This window comes from Carcharodon carcharias (assembly GCF_017639515.1).
Source record: "Carcharodon carcharias isolate sCarCar2 chromosome 36 unlocalized genomic scaffold, sCarCar2.pri SUPER_36_unloc_9, whole genome shotgun sequence".
NCBI classification, from domain to species: domain Eukaryota; kingdom Metazoa; phylum Chordata; class Chondrichthyes; order Lamniformes; family Lamnidae; genus Carcharodon; species Carcharodon carcharias.
The window spans coordinates 259686-284126 of record NW_024470757.1 but is presented as its reverse complement, the minus strand read 5'-3'; the positions used below and the strand labels follow the sequence as shown (position 1 = coordinate 284126).

General features: G+C 47.1%; 7 non-coding genes across 7 annotated transcripts; 4 read left to right on the top strand and 3 right to left on the bottom strand.

Annotated features, from left to right (window-relative positions):
• Positions 1 to 10272: 10272 nt before the first annotated feature.
• trnai-aau lies at positions 10273 to 10346 on the top strand. The gene has a single exon. It is a non-coding gene; the product is annotated as a tRNA-Ile (tRNA).
• A 787-nt stretch (positions 10347 to 11133) lies between these two features.
• trnar-ucu lies at positions 11134 to 11226 on the bottom strand. Its single transcript has 2 exons — positions 11190 to 11226; positions 11134 to 11169 (listed from the first exon to the last, which is right to left on the bottom strand). It is a non-coding gene; the product is annotated as a tRNA-Arg (tRNA).
• A 506-nt stretch (positions 11227 to 11732) lies between these two features.
• trnai-aau lies at positions 11733 to 11806 on the top strand. The gene has a single exon. It is a non-coding gene; the product is annotated as a tRNA-Ile (tRNA).
• Positions 11807 to 16657: 4851 nt separating this feature from the next.
• Positions 16658 to 16731, top strand: trnai-aau. The gene has a single exon. It is a non-coding gene; the product is annotated as a tRNA-Ile (tRNA).
• A 240-nt stretch (positions 16732 to 16971) lies between these two features.
• Positions 16972 to 17053, top strand: trnas-cga. The gene has a single exon. It is a non-coding gene; the product is annotated as a tRNA-Ser (tRNA).
• Positions 17054 to 17218: 165 nt separating this feature from the next.
• On the bottom strand, positions 17219 to 17292 carry trnai-aau. Its single transcript has one exon. It is a non-coding gene; the product is annotated as a tRNA-Ile (tRNA).
• Positions 17293 to 18593: 1301 nt separating this feature from the next.
• trnai-aau lies at positions 18594 to 18667 on the bottom strand. The gene has a single exon. It is a non-coding gene; the product is annotated as a tRNA-Ile (tRNA).
• Positions 18668 to 24441: the final 5774 nt, after the last annotated feature.

Genomic DNA, 24441 nt, shown 5'->3' with positions numbered 1-24441 from the left:
CTCGAAACGGGACTTCCATGAGGTGCTGTGGGCCATCAGCAGCAGCAGAATTGTACTCAACCGCAATCTGTAACCTCATGTTCTGACGTATAGTTCACACTGCCGCTACCGTTGAGCTAGAGGATCAACCCCTGGTTCAATGAAGAGTGTGGGAGGGGATGCCAGGAGCAGCCTCAGGCATATCTAAAATGATGCGCCAACCTGGTGAGCTGCAACACAGGACTACTTGCGTGCCAAACACTGGAAGCAGTATGCGATAGACAGCTAAGTGATCCAACAACCAACGAATCAGATCGAAGTTCTGAAGCCCTGCCACATACAGTCATGTATAGTATAGGAGAATTGAACAGCTAACTGGATGAGAAGCCTCCACAAATATCCCCAAACTCAATGATAGGGAAGCCCAGCACATCAATGCAAAAGAGAAGGAATGAAGCATTTGCAACCATCTTCAGTTACAAGTGCCAAGTGGATGACCCATCTCAGCTTCCTCCTGCGCTCCCCAGCATCAACGTTGTCAATCTTCAGCCAATTGGATTCACTCCACGTGATATCATGAAATGGTTGGAGGCACTGGATACTGTTAAGGCGATGGGCCCTGATAAAATCCTGGCAGTAGTAATGAAGACTTATGCTCCAGAACTTTCTGTGGCCCTAGCCAAATTGCTACAGTAGAGCTGCAACACTGGCACCTACCTGACAATATGAAAAATTGTCCAGGTATGTCCTCTCCTCAAAATTCAAGAGGTGAGGTGAGAGTGACGGCCGTTAGCATCAAGGCAGCTTGATCAAGGAGCCCTAGAAAAATTGGAGTCAATGGGAATCAAGGGGAAGACTCTCAGCTGGTTGGAGTCACACCTAGCACAAAGGTAAATGGTTGTGGTTGTTGCAGGATTAATCATCTCAGCTCCAGGACATCACTGCAGGAGTTCCTCAGGGTAGTGTCCTAGGCCCAACCATCTTCAGCTGCTTCATCAATGACCTTCCTTCCATCATAAGGTCAGAAGTGGGGATGTTCGCAGATGATTGCACAATGTTCAGCACCATTCCCGACTCCTCAGATACTGAAGCAGTCCCTGTCCAAATGCAGCAAGACCTGGACAATATCCAGGCTTGGCCTGACAAGTGGCAACTAACATTTGTGCCACACAAAAGCCAGGCAATGACCATCCCCAACAAGGGAGAAACTTACCATTGCCCCTTGACGTTCAATGACATTACCATCGCTGAATCCCCCACTATGAATTTCCTGGGGGTGACCATTGACCAGGAGCTGAACTGGACCAGCCATATAAACTCTGTCCATTTGTACAAATCGAGCCTGTGAAACAGGAACAGAAGGAGGCCATTCAGCTCCTTCAGTCTGTCATATAGGCACAGCCCCTAGAGAGGGGAACCCCTCTCCCCCAACATTGTAATCTGCCCCCTCTACTCCCACAAACACACTGTAATTAGCCCATCTCTCCCATCACTCTGTAATCCATCCCTCTCTTCCCACCCACACACTGTAATCAGCCCTTCTCCCCTCCATACACTGTAATTCGCCCCTCTCCACATACACACTGTAATCAGCCCTCTCTTCCCCCCACACATCATAATCAGCCTCTTTCCCCAACACACACACAATGTAATCAGCCTCGCTCCCCAACACACACACTGTAATCAGCCTCTCTCCCCAACACACACACTGTAATCAGCCTCTCTCCCCAACACGCACACTGTAATCAGCCTCTCTCCCCAACACACACAAACTGTAATCAGCCTCTCTCCCCAACACACACACTGTAATCAGCCTCTCTCCCCAACACACACACTGTAATCAGCCTCTCTCCCCAACACACACACTGTAATTAGCCTCTCTCCCCAACACACACACTGTAATCAGTCCCTCTCCGCATACACACCGAAATCAGCCCTCTCTTCCCCCACACACTGTAATCACCCTCTCTCCCCAACACACACACTGTAATCAGTCCCTCTCCACAAACACACCGTAATCAGCCCTCTCTTCCCCCCACACACTGTAATCAGCCTCTCTCCCCAACACACACACTGTAATCAGTCCCTCTCCAAAAACACACCGTAATCAGCCCTCTCTTCCCCCCACACACTGTAATCAGCCTCTCTCCCCAACACACACACACTGTAATCAGTCCCTCTCCACACACACCATAATCAGCCACTTTCTTGCTCGCACCCACACACACAATAATCAATCTCTCTCTTCTCCCCACGCATTGTAATCAGCCTCGCTCCCACACACACACACAGCAATCAGTTCCTCTCCACACACACAGTAATCAATCTCTCTCTCCCACACACACTGTAATCAGCCCCTCTCCCCACCCACACACAGAGTAATCAGTCCCTCTCCACACACACACTGTACTCATGCCCCCTCACACTCTGCCCCTGTCACACACACTGTAATCAGCCCCTCTCTCTCCCCCACACACACAAAAACCAGCCCCTCTCCCCCACACACGCTAATCAGCCTTTCCTCCACACACACTGTATTCAGCCTCTCTCCCCACACGCACTGTAATCAGCCTCTCTGCCACACACACTGTAATCAGCCTCTCTCCCCCGCTACACAGACTGTAATCAGTCCCTATCCACACACACTTACACACACACACTGTAATCAGCCGCTCTCCCCCCACACACACTGTAATCAGCCTCTCCACCCCCACCAACACACACTGTAATCAGCCTCTCCACCCCCACCACACACAGACACACACACACACACACACACACACACACACACACACACACACACACACACACAGTAATCGGTCCCTCTCCGCACACACACAGTAATCAATCCCTCTCTCCCACACACACTGTAATCAGCCTCTCTCCCTGACACAAACACTGTAATCAGTCCCCATCCATGCACACACACCACTGTAGTCAGCCATTCTCCCCCCACACACTGTAATCAGCCTCTCTCCCCCCACACACACTGTAATCAGCCTCACTCCTCCACACACACACAGTAATCAGTCCCTATCCACACACTCACACTGTAATCAAGCTCTCTCCCCCACACACACTATAATCAGTCTCTCTCCAACACACACTGTAATCACCCTCACTCCTCTGCACACACACGCACATACAGTAATCAGTCCCTATCTACACACACTGTAATCAGCCCATCTCCCCCTAGACACACTGTAATCAATCTCTCTCCCACATACACTGTAATCAGCCCCTCTACCTCACACTCTGTAATCAGCCTCTCTATCCCACTACACACACTGTAATCAGTCCCTATCCACACACACACACTGTAATCAGCCTCTCTGACCTACCCACACAGACTGTAATCAGCCTCTCTCCCGCACCCACACACACACCCAGCAATCAGTCCCTCTCCACACACACAGTAATCATTCCCTCTCTACACACACACACACACACACACACACACACACACACACACACACACACACACACACACACACACACACACACACACACTAAGTGAGGTAAGAAAGTGTATGTCTGAGAACTGGAGGCTTTGGTATATTTCCCAAAGAGCTCAAGACTGCTTTTGAAAAATGTATTCCTAAAACACCAGGTGAGAGTGATCTCCCTTGACATCAAGCTAGCATTTGACCGAGTGTGGTGTCAGCAAAACTGAAGTCAATGGGAATCAGGAGGAAAAATCTCAGTTGGTTGGAGTCATACATGGCACAAAGGAAGATAGTTGTGGTTGTTAGAAGTCAATCATCTCAGTAATCAGTCCCTCACTGAGGGAGTTTGGCAAGATTGGATGGTATTTATTTTAATGCAAGGAATCTGATGAATAAGGCAGATGAGTTGAGGGCACAAATTAACTCATGGAAATATGATGCCATTGCTGTCACAGAGATGTGGTTGAGAAAGGGGCAAGATTGGCAGCTCAATGTTCCAGGATATTGGGCCTTCAGGTGAGACGGGGAAGGAGGTAAAAGAGGAGGGGGTATCGCAATATTGATCAAGGAATCAATTACTGCAGTAAGGTGGGATATTATCTAAGAGGGTTCCTGAAATGAAGCCATATGGGTAGAACTTAAAAACAAAAAAGGAGCAATCGCATTGCTGAGAGTGTACGATAGGCCCCCAAACTGTCAGAGAGAAATAGAAGAGCAGATATGTAGGCAAATTTCAGAGAAGTGTAAAAATAATAGGGTAGTAATAGTGGGGGATTTCAACTTCCCCAACATTAAGTAGGTTAGTCATAGTGTGATAGGTTTAGAGGAAGCGGGATTCTCAAAATACATCCAGGAGAGCTTTCTAAGCCATTAGAAGGCCCTACAAGAGAGGGGGGCGGTCCTGGACTTAATTTTAGAGAATGAAGCTGGGCAAGTAGTAGAGGTATCAGTGGGGGAGCATTTTGCAGATAGTGATCATAACTCTGTTAGATTCAAGATTGTTATGGAAAAGGACAAGGATGGGCCAGAAATCAGAGTTCTAAATTGGGGGAAGCCCAATTTTAATAAGGTCAGATATGATTTAGGCAGAGTGGACTGGGAGCAGCTACATTTAGGTAAATCTGCATCAGAGCAGTGGGACTCATTCAAGAAGGAAATAGGGAGAGTACAGGGCCAACATATTCCAGTAAACACAGAGGGTGGGACCATCAAATCCACAGAACCTTGGATGTCAATGGATATACAGGATTGGATAAAGAGAATCAGGGAGGCTTATGGCAGATATTGAGGGCTCAAAACAGCAGAAGTTCGAGAGGAGTATAGAATATGAAGGGGGAACTTAGAAAGGAAATTAGGAGTGCAAAAAGGGGGCATGAAAAAGCATTGGCAGGTAAAATAAAGGAAAATCCAAAGTTATTTTCCAAGTGCATTAAGAGTAAAAGAATAACTATGGTAAGAGTTAGGGCCCATTAAGGACCATAGTGGTAATTTGTGTGTGGAGCCGGAAGAGGTAGGTAGGGTTCTAAATGAATACTTTGTGTTGGTGTTCACAAGTTAGAGGGACAACGTGGGTATAGAAATCAGTCAGAAGGACTGTGATATAATTAAAGAAATTAGCATCAAAAGGGAGGGGGTTCTAAGTGGTCTGGCAGGCTTAAAAGTAGATAAAACTCCAGGCCCGGATGATATGTATCCCAGGCTGTTGAGCGAAGCAAAGGAGGAGAATAGCAGGGGCGCTGGCAATAATTCTCAATACCTCTCTGGCCACAGGAGAGGTGCTAGAGGACTGGAGGACAGCCAATGTGGTACTGTTATTCAAGAAGGGAAGAAGGGATAAACCAGGGAAATACAGGCCAGTCAGTCTAACCTCAATGGTGGGGAAACTATTGGAAACAATTCTGAGGGACAGAATTAATCTACACTTGGAGAGGCAGGGATTAATCAAGGACAGTCAGCATGGTTTTGTTTAGGGGAGGTCATGTCTGACCAATTTGATTGAATTTTTTGAAGAGGTGACCAGGTGTGTAGATGAAGGCAATGCATTTGATGTAGTCTACTTGGATGTCAGCAAGGCTTTTGATAAGGTCCCACATGGGAGACTGATAACACAGGTAAGAGCCCATTGGGTCCAAGGCAATTTGGCAAACTGGATCCAGAATTGGCTGAGTGGCAGGAAGCAGAGGGTGATGGTCGAGGGGTGTTTTTGTGACTGGATGGCTGTGTCCAGTGGGGTTCCACAGGGATCAGTGTTGGGTCCGTTGCTGTTTGTGGTATATGTAAACAATTTAGACTTGAATGTGGGAGGGTTGATCAGTAAGTTCGCGGATGACATGAAAATTGGTGGGGTGGTAAATAGTGAGGAGGATAGCCTTAGATTACAGGAGGATATAGACGGGCTGGTCAGATGGGCTGATCAGTGGCAAATGGAATTTAATCTGGATAATTGTGAGGTGATGCACATGGGCAGGACAAACAAGGCACGGGAATACACGATGAATGGTAGGACCCTGGGAAGTACCGAGGGTCAGAGGGACCTTGGTGTGCATGTCCACCAGCCCCTTAGGGTACCGGGACAGGTAGATAAGGTGGTTACGAAGGCATATGGGATACTTGCCTTTATTAGCTGAGGCATAGAATATAAGATCAGGGAGGTTATGCTGGAACTGTATAAAATGCTAGAATATTCCATATAGTTCTGGAATCCGCGTTATAGGAAGGATGTGATTGCACTGGAGAGAGTGCAGAGGAGATTTACCAGGATGTTGCCTGGGCTGGAGAGTTTTAGTTATGAGGAGAGATTGGATAGACTGGGGTTATTTTCTCTAGAGCAGAGAAGATTGAGGGGGGACATGACTGAGGTGTATAAAATTATGAGGGGCATGGATATAGGGTAGACAGGAAGGAACTTTTCCCCTTGGTGGAGGGATCAATAACCAGGGGGCATAGATTTAAGGTGAGGGGAAGGAGGTTTAGAGGGGATGTGAGGAAGAATTTTTTCACCCAGAGGGTGGTGGGAATCTGGAACTCACTGCCTGAATGGTGGTAGAGGCAGAAACCCTCCTAACATTTAAGCAGTATTTGGATGTGCACTGGCGATGATGCCCTGGCATACAAGGCTATGGGCTTAGTGCTGGAAAATGGGATTAGAATAGTTAGGTACTTGTTTGACCATCACAGACTCGATGGGCTGAAGGGCCTTTTTCTGTGCTGGAGACTTCTATGACTCTATGACTCTAACACTGCAGGAGTTCCTCAGGGTAGTGTCCGCGGCCCAACCATCTTCAGCTGCTTCATCACTGACCTTCCCTCCATCATAAGGTCAGAAGTGGGGATGGTCGCTGATGATTGCACAATGTTCAGCACCATTCGCGACTCCTCAGATACTGAAGCAGTCGATTTCCAAATGCAGCAAGACCTGGACAATATCCAGGCTTGGGGCTGACAAGTAGGTAGGAACATTTGTGCCACACAAGTGTCAGGCAATGATCATATTTAGCAAGAGGCTGGGTCACTATAATAAGCTGCAATATGAGGATTGCTGTTTGAGGTTGTTTGCTTGTCCGGAGCAGGGGTCAACTCTCACTCCATACAAATTGCATTTTCTATTGAAGCATTTTAAAGAACTGCTTGTAAAATAAGTTGTTTCAACAGTTAAGTAAGAATTTTTGCTTTCATGTAGATACTTGGAATAGTAAGTGTAATGTGAATTTGTATCTGCAGTGAAACAGTTGGGAAGGGAAGTGATGATATAAAACTTGGAGGAGGATAAAGAAGAACTTCAAAAGGACAAAGAGAAGTTGGTGGAAAGGGTGAACAGGTGGCAGAAGAAGTTCAATGCAGAGAAATGTGGAGTGATTCATTTTGGTAGAAAGAACATGGAGAGAGGGAGAACTCTAAATGGGATGCAGGAGCAAAGGACCCCGGGTGTATATGTGCAGAAGTCATTGAAAATGGCAGAACTGGTTGACAGAGCAGTTAATAAAACATGCAACATTTATTAATAGGGGCATACGTACAAGACCAAGAGGGTTATGTTGAATTTGTATAAGTCACCAGTTTGGCCTTAGCTGGAGCATTGTGTCCAGTTCAGGAAACCACACTTTAGCAAGCATTGGAGAAAGTGCAGAAAAGATTCACGAGAATGGTACCTGGGATATTGTGTGTATTGTGGGTGTTCGTGCAGAGAAGATGTTGTGTATGTGTGTGTGTGTGCAGAGAGGATGGTGTGTGTGTGTGTGTGTGTGCAGAGAGGATGGTGTGTGTGTGCAGAGAGGATGGTGTGTATGTGTGTGTGTGTGTGTGTGCAGAGAGGATGGTGTGTGTGTGTGTGTGTGTGCAGAGAGGATGGTGTGTTTGTGTGTGTGTGTGTGTGTGTGCAGAGAGGATGGTGTGTATGTGTGTGTGTGTGTGCAGAGAGGATGGTGTGTTTGTGTGTGTGTGTGTGTATGTGCAGAGAGGATGGTGTGTATGTGTGTGTGTGTGCAGAGAGGATGGTGTGTGTGTGTGTGCAGAGAGGATGGTGTGTATGTGTGTGTGTGCAGAGAGGATGGTGTGTGTGTGTGTGTGTGTGTGCAGAGAGGATGGTGTGTTTGTGTGTGTGTGTGTGTGTGTGTGTGTGCAGAGAGGATGGTGTGTATGTGTGTGTGTGTGCAGAGAGGATGGTGTGTGTGTGTGTGTATGTGTGTGCAGAGAGGATGGTGTGTATGTGTGTGTGTGTGTGCAGAGAGGATGGTGTGTATGTGCGTGTGTGTGTGTGCAGAGTGGATGGTGTATGTGTGTGAAGAGAGGATGGTGTGTATGTGTGTGTGTGTGCAGAGAGGATGGTGTGTATGTGTGTGCAGAGAGGATGGTGTGTGTGTGTGTGTGTGTGTGTGCAGAGAGGATGGTGTGTGTGTGTGTGTGTGTGCAGAGAGGATGGTGTGTGTGTGTGTGTGCAGAGAGGATGGTGTGTGTGTGTGTGTGTGTGCAGAGAGGATGGTGTGTATGTGTCTGTGTGTGTGCAGAGAGGATGGTGTGTGTGTGTGCAGAGAGGATGGTGTGTATGTGTGTGTGCAGAGAGGATGGTGTGTGTGTGTGTGTGCAGAGAGGATGGTGTGTGTGTGTGTGTGCAGAGAGAATGGGGTGTGTGTGTGTGTGTGCAGAGAGGATGGTGTGTATGTGTGTGTTTGTGTGTGCAGAGAGGATGATGTGTGTGTGTGTGTGTGCAGAGAGGATGGTGCGTATGTGTCTGTGTGTGTGCAGAGAGGATGGTGTGTGTGTGTGCAGAGAGGATGGTGTGTATGTGTGTGTGTGTGTGTGCAGAGAGGATGGTGTGTGTGTGTGTGCAGAGAGGATGGTGTGTGTGTGTGTGTGTGCAGAGAGGATGGTGTGTATGTGTGTGTGTGTGTGCAGAGAGGATGGTGTGTGTGTGTGTGTGTGTGTGTGCAGAAAGGATGGTGTGTATGTGTGTGTGTGTGCAGAGAGGATGGTGTGTGTGTGTGCAGAGAGGATGGTGTGTATGTGTGTGTGTGTGTGCAGAGAGGATGGTGTGTGTGTGTGTGTGCAGAGAAGATGGTGTGTATGTGTGTGTGTGTGTGTGTGCAGAGAGGATGGTGTGTGTGTGTGTGTGTGTGCAGAAAGGATGGTGTGTGTGTGTGTGTGTGTGTGTGTGCAGAGAGGATGGTGTGTATGTGTGTGTGTGCAGAGAGGATGGTGTGTATGTGTGTGTGTGTGTGCAGAGAGAATGGTGTGTGTGTGTGTGTGCAGAGAGGATGGTGTGTGTGTGTGTGTGTGTGTGCAGAGAGGATGGTGTGTGTGTGTGTGTATGCAGAGAGGATGGTGTGTATGTGTGTGTGTGCAGAGAGGATGGTGTGTGTGTGTGTGTGCAGAGAGGATGGTGTGTATGTGTGTGTGTGTGTAGAGAGGATGGTGTGTGTGTGTGTGCAGAGAGGATGGTGTGTATGTGTGTGTGTGTGTGCGCAGAGAGGATGGTGTGTGTGTGTGTGTGCAGAGAGGATGGTGTGTGTGTGTGTGTGTATGCAGAGAGGATGGTATGTGTGTGTGTGTGCAGAGAGGATGGTGTGTCTGTGTGTGTGTGTGTGCAGAGAGGATGGTGTGTGTGTGTGTGTATGCAGAGAGGATGGTATGTGTGTGTGTGTGTGCAGAGAGGATGGTGTGTGTGTGTGTGCAGAGAGGATGGTGTGTATGTGTGTGTGTGTGCAGAGAGGATGGTGTGTGTGTGTGTGTGCAGAGAGGATGGTATGTGTGTGTGTGTGTGCAGAGAGGATGATGTGTGTGTGTGTGCGTGTGCAGAGGATGGTGTGTTTGTGTGTGTGTGTGTGTGCAGAGAGGATGGTGTGTGTGTGTGTGTGTGTGCAGAGAAGATGGTATGTGTGTGTGTGTGTGTGTGCAGAGAGGATGTGTATGTGTGTGTGTGCAGAGAGGATGGTATGTGTGTGTGTGCAGAGAGGATGGTGTGTGTGTGTGTGTGTGTGTGTGCAGAGAGGATGGTATGTGTGTGTGCAGAGAGGATTGTGTGTGTGTGTGTGTGTGTGCAGACAGGATGGTGTGTGTGTGTGTGTGTGTGTGTGTGCAGACAGGATGGTGTGTGTGTGCAGAGAGGATGGTGTGTATATGTGTGTGTGTGTGCAGAGAGGATGATGTGTGTGTGTGTGTGTTGTGAGATGTGTGCTATGTTTTATGTGTGTTTGAGCTGTGCAGAGAGAGCGGAGCGGAGCATTGGTGTGAAGAGCGTGTATGGCTTCGAACTGGAGGCTGGAGCAGACTTCGCAAAACCAGTGCCGGAAAATGGATTGCAGCAATGCCAGCCGAAATGGCGGTTGAGAGGGAAGTGGGGTGTGTTTGTGGCGGCCGGTTAGCTCAGTTGGTTAGAGCGTGGTGCTAATAACGCCAAGGTCGCGGGTTCGATCCCCGTACGGGCCATTCATTTTCATGGGGGAGCCCCCACCCCGCACTGATCGCTTCCTGTGAGCAACTTGAAAGGAAACTCTCAGTCATGGCTTCTTTCTTATGAAAAATTGTCACTGTGCACAAGCCATGCAAGAGGTTCATAAGACATGCAGATTCTGGGCGGGGCTGTGTATATAAAAAATCAGGACCATGGAGTATAAAAAGGGAGGAGGTTAAATTAAACCTGTATAAGAAACACTGGTTTAGGAAACGCTGGTTCAACCTCAACTGGAGTATTCCGCCCAGTTCTGGGCACCGCACTTTAGCATTGGAGAAAGTACAAGAAAAGATTCACGAGAATGTTTCCTGGGATATTGTGGGTGTTGGTGCAGAGAGTGTGTGCAACTGTGTCAATCACTTTAATAGACAGCAGTGGAGTTTCTGTGTCAGTTCGTAATGGCCACCGAATACAAAAAAGCATCAGACAATTGCCCTGGAGAGCAAGAGAGAGAGAGAGAGAGGTTGCAGAAATTCGCTGACGCCTTTTGAACTTTGTCGCAGTTTAATATGAAAATTGAAATCGTGCAATCACCCTGCAACCTGTCCCAGCGAAGGACCTGCTTCTCAATCTCCATCTCTCTCTCTCTCTTTTCCTTCGGAGGCGTTTATCTTGTGAACGGTTCACCAATCAGAGGGAAAGTGGGGAGGGACTGGAGCAGGAAGTGGGCGAAGTGGAGCTGCTTTCCAACCTCTCCTGAACCTGTCTGAGAAAACCAAAAAAAAACAAAAATACGGCACCCCGCCAATTTGACCTAAAACCCGACTCTGGTGGGACTCGAACCCACAACCTTTGAATGTCTTATTCCATCATTGCACTAGAAGTCCAACGCGCTATCCATTGCGCCACAGAGCCACTGATGGAAATTGCTTTCACATTCCCCATATGGGGAGTTCTGTCCAATTCATTGCATCCCCCACCCCCCCCCACCCCCAGTGCTGGAGTTTCATTCAGTTCCTTCAGAAACAGAAACAAGAAATACCTGGAAAAACCCAACAGGTCCGTCAGCATCGGCCCTCATGACCCTTCAACAGAACCGTTCATCGGGGTAGTTTGAAATATAGAAATGGGATGGGGATTAAGTCATCCCCCCCTCAGGGTGGGTTGGTTGGGGGTGGAGGGGGGGGGGGGGGTCTCCATGACTGAAGCGAAGAGAGTGTGTGGTTGTGTCCCTGTACTCTTTGCAGAGCAAGTTGAGCTAACTTTGCCTGGGTCACAGAGCTGGCAGGGGGAAATGTAAAATGTCAGGTCTGACATGTAACCCTCTCCTGCCCTGTAATAATGCTGCTTTTGCCTGTGTCACAGAGTGAAGTCAGTAACAATTCTGATTCTATGGAGCATGCGTGGGTGCTGCTGTAGCTGGCCGGTTAGCTCAGTTGGTTAGAGCGTGGTGCTAATAACGCCAAGGTCGCGGGTTCGATCCCCGTACGGGCCATTAATTTTTTTTTTTCTCTCTTCCAGCTTTCTTTCCAAATCGCGCCTCATAGCCCTTTACAAGGAAGCTCACAATGTTTTGAAGCAATGCATGCAGAGCCTCACTTCCACAGCCCTTTTATCTCCCTATCGCTGATTTTTAACACCGTGGAGAAAACGCTTTCTGAGGCCTTGGAGGGGCTAGCATCCCACGGTGAATAAAAACCACCTTCTGCGCAAACCCATCAAAGACGCAGGTTTTGTGCATTCCACCTCAGAAACCGTGAAGCCAAACACCAGCTTAAAGTAACCTGGTGTGGAGCAACACATTGCGAGCACCCTATCTGCTTGGGAGTCACCCTTGACAGATGCCTCACCTTCAAGAACCACATCGAAAGGACAAAGGCAAAAGTGAGCACAGGAAACAACATCCTGAATAAGCTTATTAACACAAAATGGGGAGCAAGCTCGAAAACATTGTGAACCAGCGCACTTGCTCTTTGCTATTCCACTGCTGAATATGCCTGCCCTGCATGGGAAAGATCTACTCATGCTAAGAAGGTGGATGCCGTTCTGAATGCAAGCTGCCGACTTATCACAGGTTGTTTAAAACCAACAAACACCAACAGCCTATGTATCCTGGCGGGTATCGCTCCCCCGATATAAGAAGAACAGTAGCCGGCAAGAAAGAGCCACTCCGTCAAACATCAGATGAGAGGCACACTCTACATGGTCATACACCTACACCCAGCTGCCTAAAGTCCAGGAAGAGCTTCATGAACAGTGTTGTTCCATTACAATCAACCCCATCTGAAGCTGGCATCACCTTGTGGAAAGACCGGTCTCGAACAACCCCCAGCTATGGAAATTCTACAGGATTAAAAAGCCTTTGCCCAGGAGCTTATTGCAACTGGGCAACCTGGAAGTGCCTTAACAGACTTAGGACTGGTGTATGTCGTTCAAAGGTGTCACTAAGCAACCAGCCCAACAACTTGTGAATGTTGAACTGAGCCACAGACTATGCAACTTCTCCTGCAATGCCTATGGCTAGAGGAACCCTGTACTGTTGCAGATCTTTCCGAATTCAACAACAAGGCGCAAAAATGTGTCCACTTCTGGCTGGGCCATGTGTAGACTGTCCGTGGACACGTTAACAAGAAGATCTCTCTATGTGCCGCTTGAGAGATGTATGAGCTGTTGACAGTTTACCGCTTTCCTTTCATCTTTCCAGATCCCAGCACCAAACTTGTAGTTTGGATTCTTTAATATTTCATTCCAGTGGGCTGCCATTAACAAAAGGAAATAGCAGAGGCTGGAACAATGCATTGTCTAATCCTGTGGCCTGGGGAGATGCAATGAGGAGCCCGGAAGGGAGAAAGAAATGATTGAATTTCTGGGATAAATGGTCTGATATTTGGGATTATTTCTGGGGCGAATGGTCTGTTATTTGGTGTTAATGTGAGGAATGCAGCTCTCTAACAAATTGGATTGAATTTCTCAAAGAGGTGAGACTGGTTCTGTAGATGAGGGTAGTGCAGTTGATGTGGTCTATATGGACTTCAGTAAGGCTTTTGACAAGGTCCCGCATGAGAGAATGGTCAAGAAGGTAAGAGCCCAGGGGGTCCAGTGCAATTTGGCAAATTGGATCCAAAATTGGCTTAGTGGCAGGAGGCAGAGGGTGATGGTTGAAGGTTTTTTTTGTGATTGGAAGCCTGTGACGAGTGGTGCACTACAGAGATCGGTGCTGGGACCTTTGCTGTTTGTAGTGTACATTAACGATTTAGCTGTGAATATAGGGGGTATGATCAGTAAGTTCGCAGATGACACAAAAATTGGTGGTGTCATAAATATTGAGGAAGAAAGCCTTAGATTACAGGACAACATAGATGGGCTGGTAAGATGGGCAGAGCAGTGGAAAATTGAATTTAATCCTGAGAAGTGTGAGGTGATGCATTTTGGGAGGACTAACATGGCAAGGGAGACAATGAATGGTGGGACCCTAGGAAGTACCCAGGGATCAGAAGGACCTTGGTGTACATGTCCATAGATCCCTTAAGGTAACAGGACAGGCAAATAGGGTGGTTAAGAAGGCATATGGGATACTTGCCTTTATTAGCCAAGGCATAGAAAATAAGAGCAGGGAGGTTATGTTGGAGCTGTATAAAATGCTAGTTAGGCCACAGCTGGAGTACTGTGTGCAGTTCTGGTCGCCACACTATAGGAAGGATGTGGTTGCACTGGAGAGGGTGCAGAGGAGATTCACCAGGATGTTGCCTGGGCTGGAGTGTTTCAGCTATGAAGAGACTGGATAGGCTAGGATTATTTTCCTCAGAGCAGAGAAGGCTGAGGAGGGGCCTGGTAGAGGTCTACAAAATTTTGACGGGCATAGATAGAGTAGATAGGAAGGAACTTTTCCCCTTAGCGGATGTGTTAATAACCAGGGGAGCATTGATTTAAGATAAGTGGCAGGAGGTTTAGAGGGGATATGAGGAAGAGTTTTTCCACCCAGAGGGCAGTGGGAATCTGGAACTCACTGCCTGAAGGGGTGGTAGAGGCAGGAACCTTCACAACATTTAAGGAGTATTTAGATGGTAGATGGACACTTGAAACACCATAGCACACAGGGCTATGAGCCAAGTGCTGGAAAATGAGAGTAGAATAGATAGGGGCTTGAAGGCCGGCATGGACATGATGGGCCAGTGCTGTACAATTCTCTGACTCTCCTTCTGGATATGATGGTCGAGATACTCCAAATTCAGTATCAATAACAGTATCTGTAACAATCCTCTGACTCTGTGGAACAACAATAATAGTATCAGTGTAACGGTAACAATCCTCTGACTCTGTGGAACAACAATAATAGTATCAGTTTAACTGTAACAATCTGACTCTGTGGAACAACAATAATAGTATCAGTGTAACTGTAACAATCTGACTCTGTGGAACAGCAATAACAGTATCAGTGTAACTGTAACAATCCTAAGACTCTGTGGAACAACAATAACAGTATCAGTGTAATTGTAACAATCCTCTGACTCTGTGGAACAACAATAACAGTATCAGTGTAACTGGAACAATCTGACTCTGTGGAACAACAATAATAGTATCAGTGTAACTGTAACAATCCTATGACTCTGTGGAACAACAATAACAGTATCAGTGTAATTGTAACAATGCTCTGACTCTGTGGAACAACAATAATTGTATCAGTGTAACTAACAGTCTGACTCTGTGAAACAGCAATAATAGTATCAGTGTAACTGTAACAAGACTCTGACTGTGTGGAACAGCAATAATAGTATCAGTGTAACTGTAACCATCCTCTGACTCTGTGAAACAGCAATAATAGTATCAGTGTAACTGTAACAATCTGACTCTGTGGAACAACAATAATAGTATCAGTGTAACTGTAACAATCCTCTGACACTGTGGGACAACAATAACAGTATCAGTGTAATGGTAACAATCCTCTGACTCTGTGGAACAACAATAATAGTATCAGTTTAACTGTAACAATCTGACTATGTGGAACAACAATAACAGTATCAGTGTAACTGTAACAATCCTATGACTCTGTGGAACAACAATAACAGTATCAGTGTAATTGTAACAATGCTCTGACTCTGTGGAACAACAATAATTGTATCAGTGTAACTGTAACAATCCTCTGACTCTGTGGAACAACAATAATAGTATCAGTGTAACTGTAACAATCCTCTGACTCTGTGGAACAACAATAACAGTATCAGTGTAACTGTAACAATCTGACTCTGTGGAACAACAATAACAGTATCAGTGTAACTGTAACCATCCTCTGACTCTGTGGAACAACAATAACAGTATCAGTGTAACTGTAACAATCTGACTCTGTGGAACAGCAATAACAATATCAGTGTAACTGTAACAATCTGACTCTGTGGAACAGCAATAATAGTATCAGTGTAACTGTAACAAGCCTCTGACTCTGTGGAACAGCAATAATAGTATCAGTGTAACTGTAACCATCCTCTGACTCTGTGGAACAACAATAATAGTATCAGTGTAACTGTAACAAGCCTCTAACTGTGTGGAACAGCAATAATAGTATCAGTGTAACTGTAACAAGCCTCTGACTCTGTGGAACAGCAATAATAATATCAGTGTAACTGTAACAAGCCTCTGACTCTGTGGAACAGCAATAACAGTATCAGTGTAACTAACAGTCTGACTCTGTGAAACAGCAATAATAGTATCAGAGTAACTAACAATCTGACTCTGTGAAACAGCAATAATAGTATCAGTGTAACTGTAACAAGCCTCTGACTCTGTGAAACAGCAATAATAGTATCAGTGTAACTGTAACCATCCTCTGACTCTGTGGAACAGCAATAATAGTATCAGTGTAACTGTAACAATCTGACTGTGAAACAGCAATAATAGTATCAGTGTAACTGTAACAAGCCTCTGACTCTGTGGAACAGCAATAATAGTATCAGTGTAACTGTAACAAGCCTCTGACTCTGTGAAACAGCAATAATAGTATCAGTGTAACTGTAACAATCTGACTCTGTGGAACAGCAATAATGGTATCAGTATAACTGTAACAATGGGGTTGACGTTTCGAGTCCTCATGACCCTTCGACAGAACTTGAGTTCGAGTAAAATTCCAAGAAAGAGTTGAAATATAAGCTGGTTTAAGGTGTGTGTGTGTGGGGGGCGGAGAGATAGAGAGGTGGAGTGGGGGGGGTGGGGGAGTGATGCTGCCAGACCTGCTGAGTTTTTCCAGGTAATTCTGTTTTTGTTTTGGATTTCCAGCATCCGCAGTTTTTTTGTTTTTATAACTGTAACAATCCTCTGACTCTGTGGAACAAGAGTAAGAGGAGCTGCCGCAAGCGGCCGGTTAGCTCAGTTGGTTAGAGCGTGGTGCTAATAACGCCAAGGTCGCGGGTTCGATCCCCGTACGGGCCACTCCGTTTCCTCTTTTTTGAAGCCCAGCTTCGTGTCTCTTTCTCAATCACTTCGAAACCCTCGGGGTTCTTTTTATGGGCGGAAGGGGGAAAGCAGCAGATAGATGTGAGCCGGCAGATGCTGGAGAATTGCATTGCCTGACTGACCCTGCGAGAGACCCCGGGGGATGTGCCGGAAAAAGGGGACAAAAAAGGGATTTATTAGCTACTAAGGCGGAGAATGCTAACGTTGATCTATGTAGCTGCGATGGCCGAGTGGTTAAGGCGTTGGACTCGAAATCCAATGGGGTTTCCCCGCGCAGGTTCGAACCCTGCTCGCAGCGACCGGTAAATTCTTTTTCTGTTTCGTTTTGAAGAAGGAACTGACCCAGAAATTCAGCGGGACCCCGGTCCCAGCGCTTCATTTATCGACGCAGATCTTGCGTCGCCAATTCAACACGTTATTTGGCGACAAATACATGTGTAAAAAAAAATAAAGTACGCGAGAATGGCCCGTACGGGGATCGAACCCGCGACCTTGGCGTTATTAGCACCACGCTCTAACCAACTGAGCTAACCGGCCACCTATCAGAACCTGTGGGGGTTGTCACAGCTACACTGATACTGTCATTGTTGTTACACAGAATCAGGAGATTGTCACAGCTACACTGACACTGTTATTGTTGTTACACAGAATCAGGAGATTGTCACAGCTACACTGACACTGTTATGGGTGTTACACAGAATCAGGAGATTGTCACAGCTACACTGACTGTTATTGTTGTTACACAGAATCAGGAGATTGTCACAGCTACACTGACACTGTCATTGTTGTTACACAGAATCAGGAGATTGTCACAGCTACACTGATACTGTCATTGTTGTTACACAGAATCAGGAGATTATCACAGCTACACTGATACTGTCATTGTTGTTACACAGAATCAGGAGATTGTCACAGCTACACTGATACTGTCATTGTTGTTACACAGAATCAGGAGATTGTCACAGCTACACTGAGACTGTCATTGTTGTTACACAGAATCAGCAGATTGTCATAGCTACACTGATACTGTCATTGTTGTTACACAGAATCAGGAGATTGTCACAGCTACACTGATACTGTCATTGTTGTTACACAGAATCAGGAGATTATCATAGCTACACTGATACTGCTATTGTTGTTCCACAGAATCAGGAGATTGTCACAGCTACACTGACACTGTCATTGTTGTTACACAGAATCAGGAGATTGTCACAGCTACACTGATACTGTCATTGTTGTTAAACTGAATCAGGGGATTATTACCACTATACTGATACTGTTATTGATACTGAGTTTGTTGTTAAACTGAATCAGGGGATTATTACCACTATACTGATACTGTTATTGATATTGAGTTTGTTGTTAAACAGAATCAGGGGATAATTACAGCTACACTGATACTGTTATTGATACTGAGTTTGTTGTTAAACTGAATCAGGGGATTATTACAGCTACACTGAAACTGTTATTGTTGTTACACAGCTCACTGACATTCTCACACAGCTCACTGACATTCTCACAAATGTTACAGCTACACTGATATCGATATTGACACTGTTACTGATACTTTATTGATACTGGATTGGGAGTATCCCAGCCATCACAGCCACGGGGAGAAAGAGTTGCATTCCTCACTTGAACACCAAATATCAAACCAACCATTCACCCTAAAAATAACCCCAAAAAACAGACCATTCACCCCAGAAATAATTTGAAAGATCAGACCACGTGCCCCCAGAAACAAATATCTGCAGCATTGCTTCAATATGTTGTGAACTTATTTGCCAAGGTTTTTATATAATTCAGAAGGAAAGATAAAGAAGCTGAAAGAAAATAAATGGCCCGTACGGGGATCGAACCCGCGACCTTGGCGTTATTAGCACCACGCTCTAACCAACTGAGCTAACCGGCCAGATACACAAACTTTACTATTGCTGTTGCACAGAATCAGAATTATTAGAGGCCAAGAAAATACTACATCGAAGACATTGCTCCTCCCATCTCCGGTGACAGTTCTTCTCATTTCACTCTGTTGACACAGACAAAAGCGTAATTATTCATTAACACAATTATTAATTGCCACAGTAGTTAAACACAAAAGCACCCTGCCAACACAGATAGTTTTGCATTTCAGCATTACACTCAAGCATTATATTCCAGCACTCATCACACTCCAGATTCCCAGCAATTGTTCCACTTATTCTGTGCCGCACAAAAAGGTCCCATAACTCCTGGGCTCCGGAGCAGTGTATCCAACCCCAAAGATGCCCTGGGGGTTCTGCCCAGGAAGTACCCATGGAAAGATTGACCACCATTGCCCGAAGGTGTTCAAACTCCCGTTGGGAAATTGCCCTGTGCCTGGAAACATCCGAGAACAGGATTCAAATTGCAAACTCCGGATGGTTCCGACTGTCTTACAGTCATAGTTACCCCGAAAAAGTTAGAAGAATTAAAATCACTTTTAACTCCTGGGTAACCAAAGTAATGACCACCCCGCCCCCCTCTCCGACTCCCCCCCCCGACCCCCCCGCCTCCGACTCCCCCCATCGGACTACCCTGACCATCCGACGCCCACCCCCCCCCGCCCCCAGCATTGACCACACTCAGGACCACCTGACCCCCAATAACCAGCTCCCTAAACCACCCTATTGACCAATACCCGACCATTCGATCTGCAAGCTCCCAATGACCACTCCTCTAAACCACCCAACCACCTCCGCCCCTGTTGACTGCCCCCTCGCTGACCACTCCCCCACTGACCACCCAACCACCTCCCCCGCCCCCACCCACCACCGACCACCCAACATCCCCCAATCACCGTACCTCCTCCCCTGACCCCCACTGGTTCCCCCTGATAATTCTGATCAAACACCCCTGCTCCTTCTCAATTCCAGCAATACAACAGTGTGTCACAACTTGGAATTTAACCCTTGGTGTCCAGGAATCATTCTGTGAAACCTGTGCTGCACTCAGATGGACGCGGACCCCCAAGTCTCTTGGAACTTCCACAGTTTCTAATTTCATCATTTATTAAATTCACTGTTCTATCCTTTTTTCAATTCAAAGTGGTGTTATCTTACGTTTGCTGACAATGAAGTCCATCCAGCACAGTTTAGTTCATTCACAAGATATTCATATATCTTTGTAATTTGATGCTTCCAGCTACACTGTTTACAATGCTAATTTATTGTGCCATCGGCAAACTAGGGTATGAGATATTCTATCACATCGTCTGGAATGGTTAATAAATACAGCAAAACTGTGTGAGTGTGTGTGTGTGTGTGTGAGTGTGTGTGTGTGTGTCTGTGTGTATCTGCATGTGTGTGTGTGTGTGTGTGTGTGTGTGTCTGTGTGTATCTGCATGTGTGTGTGTGTGTGAGAGAGAGAGTGCGCGTGTGTGTGTGTGTGTATCTGCATGTGTGTGTGTGTGTGTGTATGTGTGTTTCTATCACATTGGAGCATCGGAACAGGAGGAGGCCATTCGGTCCATCAAACCTGCTCCACCATTCAAACAGTTCATGGCTGATCATCTACCGCTCTGCCATTTTCCCCACACCCCCACATTCCTGATGTCATTAGTCTCCAGAAACCTATCAATTTCTCTCTTGAACATGACTGAGCTTCCACTGCCCTCTGGGGGTAGAGAATTAGGCACTAGAGGTTGTTCTTAACCACCCTATTTATATGCAGGGCCCTGTTAGAATATCTCATGATTAGCGGTATTTTGAGTATTTTCTTGTCCCACTCTGTTGTCTCGTTCTGCTGGGAGGTGGGATTTGATATGTCGAAGGAATCCTTTTATGTAACCCCTCTGTCTTGGCCCAGTGAATAGAGTGGTTACTGCCTGGACAAAATCTACTTTGGTACAAATGTGGAGGAATCAGGTTGGCTGTGATTAACTACTCCCCAGGTGGTGTCCAGGGTGGAGGCTTTTTGCATGTAGCAGGGTTTCTGTTGGTTTAAAGAAAACCTTTGCTAATTTGTGTTTTCTCTTGTGTTAGTTAAAAGCACTTCTGTCAAAGAAATCGACCCTTCATTTATTTATTGTGGCTTTTGAGAGAGGAGTGATGGTTGCTAAAGCTCTGTATAAATCCCAACATTTCTACTTTGGTGTGGGTCCTTAAATACTTGCTCTGTGTTATCTAAACATCTGCAGCAGTATAGCGGTAGCTGGGAACATTTAATGAAAAAATTATTGTTCCGTTCTGCCATATAGGTGTTTGCAAAGGTGCAAATTTCTTGCTCATGACCTTGCCCCAGATTTGGAGCTAGTATTCTTCATTGAATACAAAGTAATTGTCAGTTCAGGCTGTAATAAATGAATTATGGCTTCATCTGCTCTTTCAAGTTGCAGGTAACTGTTAAGGGTGCTTTGTACAGCTTGGAAGTCTCTGAAGAAGAGACATACGGACTCGAAACGTTATCTCTGTTTCTCTTTCCACAGATGCTGCCAAACCTGCTGAGTTTTTCCAGAATTTTCTGTTTCTGAAGCTAAGTGCAAAGGTGGGCGGGTTCTGCAGCTCATTTCCCGCTCATCAGAATAGCCGAAATCGCACCCGATCCCACGCTCAGAAGCTTATTAATGGTGCACAGACGAGTATTTCTCCGAATCACATGGCGGGTCAGGAGCTGATTCGTCTGCCCTGGCACCTAATGGGGTCAAAGGTCTGGGTGCCATATTTAAATGCCACCTGAGCACACACATTTCACTTCTACCTGTAGAGGTGTTAACCAGCCCGAAGAAGGAGGCTTCTCCCCACTTCAGCAACAACACCCTCCAGGCCTTGACCAGAGGAGTATGGCAGCATCGGGATGTCCTCTACCCCACTGCTGGCTCAAAGAAGTATACCAGCTTCACCTCTCCGGCCTAGGAGGCCGTTGCAAGGCAGGTCAGCGTGGCTGGCAACTGTATCCGGACTGCGATCCAGGGCAGGAAGAGAATGAACGATCTCATCCACTCCGCTAGGGTAAGTCAACTTTCAAATGACTCCAGTGTCAAATTCCTATTATGGTATTATGCACTCAAAGGGCTGCTCTCTTCAGCGATCTCACACAAATATCAGCACCCATTCTCCCGGGTACCTTCACATCATCGCCAACTCATCCACCAAGCGGCACACACTCCATCCTCAGTCCTTTGCCCCGTATCTCAGGAAGGATGTTCTGGCCCTGGAGAGGGTCCAGAGGAGGTTCACAAGAATGATCCCAGGAATGAAAGGCTTAATATATGAGGAACATTTGAGGACTCTGGGTCTATACTCGATGGAGTTTAGAAGGATGGGGACGGGGGGATCTGATTGAAACTTACAGAATACTGAAAGGCCTGGATAGAGTGGACATGGGGAAGATGTTTCCATTAGTAGGAGAGACTAGGACCCAAGGACACAGCCTCAGAGTAAAGGGAAGACCTTTTAGAACAGAGATGAGGAGAAACTTCTTTAGCCAGAGAGTGGTGAATCTGTGGAATTCATTGCCACACAAGGCTGTGGAGGCCAGGCCATTGAGTGTATTTAAGACCGAGATAGATAGGTTCTTGATTGGTAAGGGGATCAAAGGTTACGGGGAGGAGGTGGGTGAATGGGGTTGAGGAGCTTATCAGCCATGATTGAATGGTGGAGGAGACTCGATGGGCCAAATGGCCTAATTTCTGCTCCTATGTCTTATGGTCTTTCTGGGGAGGGCTCACCACACACACACAGGGGGAATGCATCTTTCCCAGCTTTGGCACCATCCCTTCTCCTCACATTCCACCCCTTTGCCATCAAGCAGCCCAAGCTTGTCCACAGCCAGACGGAAAGATGCCAGGTCGGAGGAAGGACGGCTGACCCTTCACCCCTCACCCAATTGGAGGAAGATGGCTGGGGAAAATAGGGATTGCACCCGTGGGGGAAGGATAGATTGGCTTATCCCAGCAACCTAGTATGGATGACACCTCTATGACTCCATCAGACTTCAGGCCTCCAGATCTTCATTCCAGGAGTGCTCAGCTATCCACACAGAAACCAGGCACACTGATGGCTTTGTCAGGATCGGATAAGCATGTCGATTGCCTGTTGGAGAGTTGGCTCAGGGATTATGCCAAGCTATGCCAGCCAGCCCTTCAGGTCCAGAGCAGCAGCCTCCCATTTCATAGTCCGGCATCTGGGGCCTTGACACATATCGCTGAAGTCGCATGGTCATTGTCCTCTAGCAGGTATTTCAGGAGTCACTAAGGGTCAGCAAGGTCCATAGCTCTGTAACATGCAGGTGGAGATTGGGAACTACTATAGGGGTGATGTCTGATTGTAGTCACAGACACAACGTCATGCTACAGGCCACAATGAGTGGTTAGGATCCCCAAATATTTGTGGGAATGTAACCCACAGTCAAGCTTGACAGACATTACATGGAGGCCACTGAAAGATGCTCTGAGTGTGACTGACTACAATGCCATTGAAATCTCTTAAGATCCACATTGACCAGTCTTCAGTGCAGCAGCGTCAGGAGAAGGAGCCAAACTGCAACATCTATACTCATGACCTGATCTTCTGACACAAGTCTCAGGTGGGCATTGCCCAGGCACCATGTTGTTGCAGCAAGAGGCTCTGCTCATGTCGCTGCTGTGGACAGAAAGGTGACTCGCTGGAATGAGGTGGTGCCAGACGCCATAGACCTGAGGGACACGATGGGAGATAAATGAGGAGGGGGGAATGGGGGTGCGGGGGACTTGTTACATTTGTATAATCTCGGAGCATTGCACCAGATCGAAGAGAAATTCGCTGGACGAGAATTTCAGAGAAAGAGAATATATTTACAGACGTGCAGAGTATATCCAGAGAGTGAAACCCTTTGTGCCCTTAATATTTCTTAATCTACTGACCCTACCGCCAGGTCCAGATGCATTCCTGACATCTGCAGCAGAGGTGGAGGCTGCCTGCTATGTCCTGTTGTCTGTGATAACCTCGGCTGGCGTCTTCTGGAGGGTTCAGACCTGGAGGGCCCCAGCCTGCTTTGGTCTCTGGCTGTGGGGCAGGTGCACCCTCCTTGGCCGCTGGAGCTGGAGTCGCTGGGGTCACAGGCAGAGGGGAGCTGGAGTGGCTGGACATCCCGGAAAGCCCTGGGTTGGAACGCCCCAAGGTGTCTGGCTGACGTCCTCCTCTCTGTTGGTGGCTGGGGCCCCTACCTGACTCCTTGAGGGGAAAGGGCTCCTGCAGGAGATTGAGGTGCTCTGCTCCCTCTTGCATAGTCACTGATGGATCCCAGTCATAGCTGTAGCGACAGTGTGCAGGTCCTCATGGTTATCTGGCAGGAATGGAGGGTTCTGCTGGACCAGGATCCCCATGGCTTTCGCCGCCATTCCGGTGGTGACCTCAATGTGCTGTCATGTTGGTGCCGCCACATCAGACAATATGTGGACGGACTCCTCCATTCCAATCCGGTGACGGCCTCTGAGAACTGCCTGTCTTTGAAGCTCCAACATCTCTAAGAGCCTATTCCAGAGGGTCAACAACGGACTCGGATGCAGCAGGAGCTCGGCCTCCAGCTGTCCTCTGAGGGTCGCTGTCCTAGGCTGTCACTTCCTCTGCTGTGGAGCCGAACCTGTGCTGTGCTCACCAGATGGTGACTCCCCCAGCCTGCTCTTGAACTAGGTCCCACCGAGGTCTGTGTCTCTGAGCTGGTGGAGGGTGCAGGTGCTGTGGCAGCTCG